The 10,584-nt window shown below is 40.6% G+C and overlaps 1 protein-coding gene across 4 annotated transcripts in view; it reads right to left on the reverse strand.

The window, feature by feature from the left end:
- Positions 1 to 4,015, reverse strand: part of STX17 (syntaxin 17) — a 55,122-nt gene extending 51,107 nt beyond the window's left edge. Inside the window, exon 1 of one of the 4 annotated variants that reach the window (XM_059143539.1) lies at positions 3,966 to 4,015. The gene's annotated coding sequence lies outside the window, so the exon portion shown is untranslated. Of the gene's footprint in view, positions 1 to 2,858; positions 2,991 to 3,873; positions 3,916 to 3,965 lie in introns of those variants that run through there. The other 3 variants (XM_059143540.1, XM_059143538.1, XM_059143542.1) reach the window with 3 other exon arrangements.
- Between the last annotated feature and the right edge of the window lie 6,569 nt (positions 4,016 to 10,584).

A 10,584-nucleotide genomic window follows, 5' to 3' on the forward strand; every position in this document is an offset into this window, starting at 1 on the left:
TTCAATAGATGCTGATGGAACTAAAATATTTCTTCACAGATCCTTTCTTCATCATTTCTAATCCCATCACTCCAAATAATGCAATATGCATAGCACCTTATAATTGTCTTAATTAGGCTGCTTTTAAACTCCTTCCCCTTTCCAATTTTTCCTCACACATTACCACCAATTAATATACCAAAAACACGATTTGCAATATGCTACTCCTCTGAACAAAAACCTTCCTAGAGTTCCCTATTACTGAACAAGAAAATACAATGTTCACAGATTCACACAATCTAAGTATTATCACCCAATCTCTACTTTTGGCTTTGCAGTGATGCTCCCTCTATCCAGATGCCCTTTTACAGGCATCATTTATGTATCATTTGATATACAACTCTAATGATTTTTCTTCTCCTCCACTAACCAGTTTATAGTATACATAGCAAATCCCAATTATTAGATATTTGACTTATTTGCACTATTCCCCTACACTATGATGATATATTTTTTCAGTTCCAAAAGTGATGTTTCCAGGTCAGAGTTATGCATGATTCTGCCCCTCAGCTTTCCGTGTCCAGGGAAAACCTACTGACTCCTAAGGACCATCTATAAGGGAAGAAGACCTTCTGCCCCAAGAACCTCCCAAGAGACTTTTCCAACTCTTGGTCTCCTTCTGGCCAGTATTTTTTTCTTCTCTCCACAATTTCCATTTCTATAAAATTATAATAAAATGCCTATATACACTAAAATGAGAACATAACATTCAAATAATTGCATAAATCGTGATGTTACAGAAACAGAAAGTTGGACAGCAGTAGTTTATAAGTTGTTAAAGGAAAGTATGTAATCCAACATATAAAATGTGTTGTTAAAATTAACTGAAAAACAGGCATTTCAGCATTTCTTGATTTTTCAGTCAAAAAACTGGAACATTTTTCTGATAGAAATAAATGACAAAAATGAAAAATACATTTACATTAACATCACGACTGTGTAAAATAAGCCCATGAAAAAGACAAGACAAAACATACAAAAATGCCTAATTTCCCAAACTTCTGTAGAGTTGATTTCCTTGTTAACTTTTTTTCAAAGTGTAATGGAATATCTGAAGTGATAGAATTGTTCTGTGTCATGACAGTCTGGGTGGTAGATACACAATTATATGCATTTGCCAAAACTCACAGAACTGTGTATTATAAAGAATGAATTTTTGAAAACTAAAAAACAAAAACAAAATGTAGAGAAACACAAAATGGAACACAAACTAATAAAAACAAAACCATATTACCAATGAATAGCATAACCATACTGAAAGTAGGGGAAGAAAATAATCTAGATAACTCTGGAAAACATTATTTTAACCATTAAGCTAAGGACAAAAAGAACTACACACAACTGTATTCTAATTAGCAAATTTGTTTTTTATGGGCATATGGGTTAGAAATCGTGAAAATCCTTTATATGAGAGTTGAGCAAATAAAATATTCTGTAGAACACGAAAGCCAGATTTCTGTCAAAAGAAGTAACAAATAAGGGGCATGACTAGGATGAACCCTGTGGTGTTCGTTTACAAATGGAACTTTCAAAATGAATTTTTATTTTTAAAAATATATATACACAGATATATGAATACATATATACAGATAAATGCAAAAACAAATCTTCGTGTATGCATGGGTATATGTGTGTGTGTATGTGTATATCCATGGAATATGTGGATACACGTGTGCAAAGCTAAGAAATATATATATTTATAAATAAATATAATGAATATAAATAAGTAAATAGTCTTTTATAATTACATAAATAATATATATGTAACATGATCTATAAAGGACAAATATTTATAAAAATAAATAATACATATATTTATACTTAATTATATTTATGTCTTCTGCCAGGAACCACAAACAATTATACTCCAGTAGCAATGAGCACACCTAGTCCCTTGATCTTGATGTTTAAATACCACTCTTCAAAAAAGGAAACCATGGGCCCTTGGAGGAGTGGAGGACTGCAGGGCTGGGACAGAGACAACACAAGACAAGCCTGGAACATCTTATGGTGCCAGCAAGGAAGGAAGTTCTCAAAAAGTGAAGGAGCCTGTCAAAAGGAAACAATCTGAAAAAACTCCCAAGGGCCAAAGCTGGACAACTAGAGACACAATATAAACACCGAAAATTACCAACAGTAAAATAAATGAGTCCATACTGATGCAAAAATAAATAAATAAACAAATGAATAAACAAATGGGCAAGGGGCAGCTCTTCCTCACAGAACTCCAATTAATAAAAGGAGGAGGAACGAGGGAAACAGAAAATCACCATTAGAAGATTAAAGTAATAATCACTGAAGGCAAGATCCACCACTGGATGGTAAAATCAACAAGTTAAAGTTTGAGGAGAAACAAGATATTTGCATAGTTTAGAAACTCTCTCAAGATATCGATTCATTTCAAGGGAAAAGTAGTAAATACACAGCGGAGAATCCTAGCAGACACCACCTTGACCAAGCGATCAATATCAAAAGCAGTGTATCATAACATGAACCCCTCATATGATGAACTGAGAAGGGTACATCCACTTCTGTGGGATCAACAAAAATGCATAACCTTAATATAATCATAAGGAAACATCAGATAAAACTCGAGAGACACTCTACATTATAACTGACTTCAAAAGGGTACTTCAAAAGTGTCAAGGGGAGGAAAGACAAGAAAAGACCAAGGAGTCGACTATTTCCAGTTAAATGCAATACGGGACCTTAGAGTGGATCCTGGAACAGAAAGAAAAGGACATTAGGATAAAAAAATATGAAATATGAAAAATGGTGGTAGCTTGGTGAATAGAATTGTACCAATGATACTTGCTAACCTTTTATAATTGTACTATCGTTATGTAAGGCGTTCACTTTAAAGCTGGAGAGAACTGTATTACTTTTGCAACTTCTCTGTAATTGTAAACCTATTTCAAAATAAAAATAAAATAAAAAGGCTTTCTAAAAATGTCTGACTTGATGTTTGAGAAAACAGCTCAAACATTTTGAAGAACTGCACTAACACTTGGCGTGGGTCAGGGTGCCGGGTGCTCTACAAACCACCCTTTAGGGCTTATAACTTCTATCAGCTGAGGACCACGGCGCTTACAACTATCTGCTGAGTACCATTAGTACTCCTGTTTCCCGTGAGGAAAAAGGCCTAGGAGGTTTACTGTATTAGATTGTTTATAAATAAAGAGCCCCATTTCTCAGGAAAAAAGTCCCAAACTGCCCGCAACCTTCCGCTCCCCCAGAAGCAAGGAACACCGTCTATCGGCCTAGAGATCCCACATTCCTCCAGTGGTGGCCCCGAATGTCCTCAAGCTCGTCTTCCTTTGCTTCCGACTGGCAGACGGGGCACGGACTTCGGAAAGAAAAGTACTGGCCCCCGGTCCTCCCACACGGTCTCCTAAGCCCTCCGATTCAGAATTTATCTAGGAGGGAGTCAGAGGCGGGACCATCTCCAGAACCACGTCCCGGTCTGGCTGCCAGGAGACTCCGACCGGTCCTCCCCTCACTGCCCCCGAGCCTCGCGTCACCCCTCGCAGTGTCGCCCACAGCGCCCCTGGGCCACAAGCACCAGACGCCCCCACCAGAGAACGGATGCATGCGCGGTCTCGGGACCAAGCCCCAGGGCGACCCTGACGACCTAGGGCCCACGCTGCGTCACGGGCAGGGTTGGTGCAGGAAACTTTCCCACCCCGCGACCCCGGCAGGCCGTCGCGCTCGCCCGTTCGGCGGCCTCCCAACACCCGCTTTGAAAAGAGCGTCCAAAAACGAAACCGCCACTTCTCGGAGCCGGGAGGAACCCTCAAAGCGCTCGCACTCCGGACCGGATGCGGGGCTTCCCACCGGACGCCTCTACCGCCCGCGGGCTCAGCGCCCAGCCCACAAACCCCGTCAGGGCCTGACGCCCCCGAGACAGCCTCCCGCAAACCCCTTACCTCCCGCCGGGGCGCTCGAGGCCGCTTGGTGTGCACGGCGCAGGCGCGGGTGCTACGGGGCGGGGCGTCGTGAGGGGCTGGCCGGGCTGGACCACGCCCCCTCCTGGCCCTTTTGGGCCCCAACGGGTGTGACACCGACGCTGTGATGACTCCCCACCGCGGGAATGATTTAAGAAAGTGATCCTGCTTTATGTTGTGGGGTTGCAACCCTGGAGCCAGTAGGAGAGACCCACAATCACCTTTTAGGGCTCTGTGTTGTTTTCAGTACGACATAATTCACGCATGCATAGCTTTCTACATTTTGCAAAGTTTTTCTGTCCATTTTCGTGTTCTAACAGGAATTTTATTGGCGGACTGGCCGTGTGTTCTAAGCTTTTTACACATGTAGAAACTGAAGCTGAAAGGTGGTGCCTGCTCCCATTCCGTTCCCCAAAAACCTGTGAGATGGACAGGACACAAGTCTTACAGCTGTAAAAGGCACAGAAATTGAAGCTCAAACAAGTTGTGATTTCCCTCCCCACCAAGGCAGGGGGAGTCCTTCATGCCACTGTCCTTATTCCAATTTTACTGATGACGCTGAAGTCAAACAAGAGTTTGAAGTGACTCACTCCAGTTCTGCCAGTTAGTAACAGAGTTGGAACTCCACAGACTTATCCTAATTTCCTCTCAAGCGCTTCAAGTTACCAGCGGCTACAAATGACCAAGCAGAGGACTGGTTTTGATGCCCTGTCTGGGTCACATGATCTGACTTTCAGACCCACCCTTTCTTACGTGTTTGTGAATGTTCGGATGACTTGTTTAGAATGTATCCCCTGACAGTATTATCCAAAGAAGTCATAAAGATGTTCAAGACACAGCTCAGGAAACTCAGGTCTTAAGGTCTCCCGGTGGAGTGGGAGTACAGGTGGAAATTGTAGACAAAGGAATATTAGGAGCCTGTGAGAAAGTCTTAAAAAGCAATTTCTAAACTAAAGCAAAAAAAACATATAAGCAATTTGGATATTCTTTGTGGGTATAATGAATGTTGATGTTTGTTTTACTCCAGGAATGAAAGACTCCTAAATGTATAATTTTAAGAAGAAATATTAAAGTATTATGCCATGTCATGGGAAGATGTTCTTCATGTAAGGGTCAATTAAACAAGATCTTTTGAAATGAAGGTCATTCAAAATAAGTTCTGAAAACCTGCCTCAACCACAGTGGGGAGATGTAGCACTCAAGGACTCTAAATTTGAACCTAGCCTTTGGGCTGTTATCTGTATGTTTGCTATCATTTAAGTGTGTCAAGGTAGCAGGATAAAGCTTTTTAATCTAACAGTTTGTTAGCTTGACTTATAATCGCTAAATATTTAAACATACAATGTGTGGAACCCTTTGTTTTCATGCCTGGGAGCCCTGAAGTTGTCAGGCAGGCCTGCAGGTACCAGCCAACATTTTCCCCAGGTCCTAACTGAAATGGGAAGACAAAACTAAATAAAACAGTAAATATATAGTAAATATATATATATTTTTTTTTGAAAGAAAAGGGGGAAAAAATCTCTTTAGATATTAGGATTGCTTTCTTGGAAAACCCAAAGGAATGAATTGAAATCTAAACGAAGTTCAGTAAGAGAGAGAGAAAAATAGCCTTCCTAAATTGCCTATCTTAAAACGTATTGGAAGAAAAGACCACATTCGAAGTAGTAGAATCAAGTTTGTGTTTATAAGAAATTACAGGACCTATTTGAAGAATAAGAATGATAGCTAGGGGTGCTTGGGTGGCTCAGTCAGTTAAGCGTCTGCCTTTGGCTCAGGTCATGATCCTGGTGTCCTGGGTTCAAGCCCGGCATCCAGCTCCCTGCTCAGTGGAGAGCCTGCTTCTCCCTCTCCCTCTGCCTACTTGTGCTTTCTCGCTGTCTGTCAAATGAATAAATAAAATCTTTAAAAAAAGAAGAAGAAGAAGAAGAATAGCCAAATGGAGTGAGGGCAGAGGGAAGAATTTCAAAGGGGCATGAGGAAACTTTGGGAGTGATGGATATGTTCATTATATTTATTGTGGTACTAGTTGCATGGGTTAATACATATATTAAAACTTGCCAAACTGTACACTTTATTTTTTAATGCCTTTTTTAAAGATGTATTTATTTGAGAGAGAGAGAGAAAGCACACGCCAGCAGGGGAGGAGCAGAGAAGAGAGAGAGAATCTCAAGAAGACTCCACGTTGAGCCTGGAGCTCAATCCCTCAACCCTGAGATCAAGACCTGAGCCAAAAACCAAGAGTCAGATGCTTTAACAGCTGATCCACCTGGGAGCCCCACAGATTGTACACTTTAAATATGTGTATGTGTGTTTATTGAGTGTCAATCATACCTGAATAAAGCTGTTTCTTGAGAAAACATATATATTATTATTTGCTTAGAACCTAGCACAGTTCTTGGAACATGAAAATATTGAAAAAAACTAAGAAAATAATAGATACTCATTATATGAATTAAGAAATACTTTTTTTTAGTACCATTGAGTATAAGGAGAACCTGAGAATCAAATTTAGATTTGGCACCATAATATAGACTTCTGAGGTTATTGTCCCAGCCCAGTCCTTTTCTGGGAAATGCCTCTCCCCACCAGATGTGTGTGCTGTCGGTTATGAGCCTCTGGCAGCCATTTTGTACAAGCCTGAATGCATGCCCCAGACCACAGGTCCAGGAGCAGACACCCACCTCAAACCAGAACAACAAGATACCTTTCCCAGGAATATGGGGTTGGGGCTAGGATTCTAGCCTCAGGTTGACTGGTTTCTTGAAAGAAGATGCTCACAGCAGAGCTCTTAGTGACCCTGTTTTTCATTCCATAGACTGGTAAATTAGAGGAAGCCATGCTGCTCTTAAGATCTTATTTGTAACTGTGTTGAGATGAATATAGGTATGTCCTAGTTCATGGTGTTAAAAAGTTTTTTTTGTTTTCTTGGGGGGGGTGTATTTTCTTTTTACTACAGGTCATGTTCAAAAAACTTTTTTTTTTTAAAGATTTTATTTATTTATTTGAGAGAGAAAAAGAGAAAGCAAGCATAAGTGGCGTGAGGGGGAGAAGGAGATGGAAAGGCAGACACCCTGCTGAGCAGGGAGCAAGCCGCAGGGCTCAGTGGGCTCAGGACCTGAGCTGAAGGCAGATGCTTAACCTACTGAGCCACCCAGGCGTCCCTCAAAAAACATTTAAAAGCCACTATCCTCACTAGATTTTTTCTTGAGCCATGAATTATTAAAACACCTACTGCAGTTCTGAATGCATTCTATTTCTTTGTGCATTCTATCATTCCAACCATCTTGGGAACTGAGATAAAGAAAGGTTAAAAATAAAGTGATAATAGTGGTTACCTCTGGGATGGCTTTAACTGGGAGAGGGCATAAGGAGCTTTCTAGGGTGCTGGAAATGTTCTATATATTGACATGGTGTGATTACATATGTGAAAATTCATCAAGCTGTAGACCTAAGAGCTATGTACTTTAGGTTAGTTATCCCACAATAAAAAAGGAAAATAAATAAAGAGCTAGCAATTCTTGATTTAAAACAAACAAAACCTCCTAGTAAATGAGGAAATAGATCCTTCCTTAATATTATTTCTATTACCTCTCTCTGAGATAGTGGTGAATTAGCAACAGTAATCCTTACCCTTGTTAAAACCCTTCATCCATTTGAAAATAAAATAAAAAGCCATGAAAGAGATAGAGAGGGGAGGGAGGTGAAATGTACACAAGAAAGAAACCGTTTGGAGCACATTCAAATTCCTGGTTCCAGCTGACTTTAGTACTTAACCCTCTTGATTTTCTGCTTTACTATCCCCAACCACCACCACCACACACGTGTACACACACACACACACACACACACACACACACACACCCCACATCGCCAGTTTGTTCATGTATATTACCGTCATAGAGACCTCGTATCAAACCAAAAGGAGTAAACTCTGTGAGCATACAGTAACTCTGGAATTCTCCACTCATCAACCATTCACCACTTAGGAATTTGATAATCATTTCACATGTACAATATCTTAAATGCCCAGACATCTGCCTAGAAAGTCCCCTCCACATTCCAGTTTTTGTTCTTTCAATTACCTTAATTATTCTCAAAACTTGGTGTGCCCTGTTGCATAAGGTAGTATTTATAAAACCATGCTTGATGGACCTTATAGTCAATGTAAACAATTTTCAAGGGTAATTTTGTCACTAATTTTTGCTTTATTCACCGACATTGATTTCTCATAGCCACACCTCTCACTAGCCAGCTCACCCTTCAAAGATGTAAATTTCTATTTGTAATGACCATGGTGATATCAATAGAGATGTTAAAAGATTTAAGTTCCCTAGTCAGCTTTCTATAAAAGACCAACCCTGCGGGCCCTCCTTGGTAACTGTGTTGGGACCCCTCTCACTCTTGAGAGCTTTTTTTCTGTATCTTCACTTAATAAACTTCTACCGCTTTACTCACAAACAAACTCAGTAAACATACTTAGCATTAGAATCATATTAAATGCTATTTAAACTTTGGCCATTTGCAGGGAATCTTGAATTTTATATTATCATGAATGTCAGTTAAAATCACATGATAGATGGAGTGCCTGGGTGGCTCAGTTGTTAAGCATCAGACTCTGATTTCAGCTCAGCTCCTGATCTCAGGGTTGTGAGATTGAGGCCAGCATCAGGTCTTTATTGGGTGTGGAGTCTGCTTAAGAATCTGTCTCTCTGCCCCTTCTCCCATCTCTCTCCCCCCAAAATAAATGAATAAATAAGCTACATAAAGAAATGCATATCATAAAATATCATATGATAGATATACAGACAAGCAACTTGATAGATATTCTGCACAGTGCAACCTTGATTTCTAGCTCCCATTTCTATCTCCCACTACTCCCCTTCACGCATCCTGTGCTCTAATCAAATTAAACTCCTTGATATTCCTCATCCCAATCCTTTCCCCAATCCTGCACGGTATCTTCCATATGAAATATTCTCTACCAGTTGCCCCTCCTTCTTTGCTCATCCTACTCATCTTTCCATGTTCACCCCAAAGGTGACCTCTCCCCATATTTCTAGAATTTTCCAATTTAATGCCTACCTCCTCCAAATACCTACCTTAAAATCTGATCTTCCTGTGATAAGTCACTGTCTCCATTTTATTACAGTAATTTAGTACGTGTCTCGTCACCATCTTCAATGCTTTTCAACCTTTTCCTTGTCAGGGCACAAATAGAAGATGATGATATTTATAAAACAAAATAAGGAAGTTGCTCTTAGCTTCTGCCTTGTGGCCCAGTTACCCTGGAAGCTAGGGAAGTTAATGCCTCTACATGCCTATAACACATTCAAGCATAGGGGTTGAGACGTGGTCTTGTCCCAGACCACCGTAGAATATATGTCCCCTGGTTTCACATTTGAGGGAAACCATTTGGTATTTGTCTTTCTCGGTTAGACTTATTTCACTTAGCACAATACCCTTTAGGTCGAAAACAATTGAAAAAACAAACAAACAGACCTATACAGACAGAGAACAAACTGACGTTTACCAGTGGGAAAGGGAGGGTGAAGGGATGGGCAAAATGGTGAAGTCAAATGGGAGACTCAGTGTCCAGTATGGAATGAGTTCGTCACCAGGGTAAAAAGCACAGCATAGGCAATGTGAGCAATGAGCTTGCAGCAGTGTCATGTGGTGATGAATGGTAGCTACGCTGGTGAGCAGGGCACAACCTATAACATGTTGAATCACTATGTTGTCCACTTGCAACTCACGCAACATTGCGTATCAACTAGACTCAAATTTAAATTTTTATTTTCTGCAAGAATATAAGCTCCCTGAGGGCAGGATCCCTGTTTGCTTATCCACCCATAGATTGTAGTTCAATGACTAGTACCTATAATAAGTGACTAATTGAATAAATCTCAAAGCTATTTGTTTGTTTTTACAGACTTCTGAGAGCTTCTAGTTTCAGCTCCATCATGAAAAGAACTTGAAAGTCATCCCTCCCATCCTTGTAAGAGGAACAAAGCCAAACTGTTAGGTGAAGTGCAGACTTGTGTGACAAGGAGAACCTCCTGGGGACAGCAGTCTTTGGGAGGACCCCACATCTGCATGGGTCTTACCTCTAGGAAAGTCACCAAGTTCTGTAGCCAAAAACAAAACAAAACTAAACAAAACTCCTCCTGTTTCTGGCAGTAAAAACAAACCATTTGAAACACACCCAGGGCCTTCTCCACAAAGACCTTCTCTGTAAAGGAAAAGATTTAGCCTGATACTTCCAGGGTTGGGGGTTGGAGGTGGGGGGGGTGGAGATGAGAAGTTCCCTAACTCTCCCCTCTTAACCTTCCTGTCTCTCCTAAGGTGGGGTAGGGGAAAGGTTGAGAAACACTTGTGAAAGTCACAGCCAAAGGACGTAGACCCACCAAAAGACTGAAACTTAATTGTAGGATTATAGGATATTCCCTTCCCCCACACCTGACCACCACCCTACCACTCCAATGTAATCATAGTGGATTACAGCTTAAAGAGCAGACAAGGTGCATCTCTATGTAAGAAGTTTTTAGGAAAATTTTAAAAACAAAAATACTGTAAGAAATTGAAGCCTCTGATACCTACTGGT

Source organism: Mustela lutreola, chromosome 12 (genome assembly GCF_030435805.1).
Source record: "Mustela lutreola isolate mMusLut2 chromosome 12, mMusLut2.pri, whole genome shotgun sequence".
Classification (NCBI taxonomy): domain Eukaryota; kingdom Metazoa; phylum Chordata; class Mammalia; order Carnivora; family Mustelidae; genus Mustela; species Mustela lutreola.